The sequence below is a fragment of the Papilio polytes genome, unplaced genomic scaffold (genome assembly GCF_000836215.1).
Source record: "Papilio polytes unplaced genomic scaffold, Ppol_1.0 DF821620.1, whole genome shotgun sequence".
NCBI classification, from domain to species: Eukaryota; Metazoa; Arthropoda; class Insecta; order Lepidoptera; family Papilionidae; genus Papilio; species Papilio polytes.
The window spans coordinates 1-580 of NW_013527584.1; the positions used below are offsets into that span (position 1 = coordinate 1).

At 33.8% G+C, this 580-nt stretch overlaps 1 long non-coding RNA gene across 1 annotated transcript; it reads left to right on the plus strand.

The window, feature by feature from the left end:
• On the plus strand, positions 1–580 carry LOC106108344. Its single transcript, XR_001225925.1, has 2 exons — positions 1–73; positions 474–580. It is a non-coding gene; the product is annotated as an uncharacterized LOC106108344 (long non-coding RNA).

Here is a 580-nt window from a genome sequence, read left to right on the forward strand (position 1 = left end):
AAAAAGAAGAAGCAGAAGAGAAAAAAGAAGAAGAAATAATAAGTAGGAGCGGGAGGAAAATACGTCCGAAGAGGTAATAAGAGCATATTTTTTTTGTCAACTTTCCTTATCCAGTGATAAAATAATTAACATTATGAACTCTTGCGCGGTATTATAAAATCAACTTATAAATTTAGTCTAAGTAGCTTTCGCCCGCGACTCCATCCAAATGAAATAAAAGAAAAGAAAACTAAGTAGCCTATGTGTTCTTTTAACTATTCTCTACATCTATGCCAAATTTCATCGAAATCCCTTCAGCAGTTTAGGCTATAAACTCTAACAAACATCCATCCATCTTAACCTTGGCATTTATAATATCAATAAAATTTACAAGTTTATATAAAGTAATGGGACCGTTAGTTGCGCTAGTGGAAAAAGAGGTAAAAACACAGTTAAATTATAGTTATTTCATTATACTTTTTATATACTAACAGATATATAGATGAACACACAGAAGAGAATACTACTTTACCTTCGCCGGCACCAAAGAAGCGTAGAGGCGCATCCCCTGCCCTGGAGAAGGAAAAGGAACCAGAAAAAG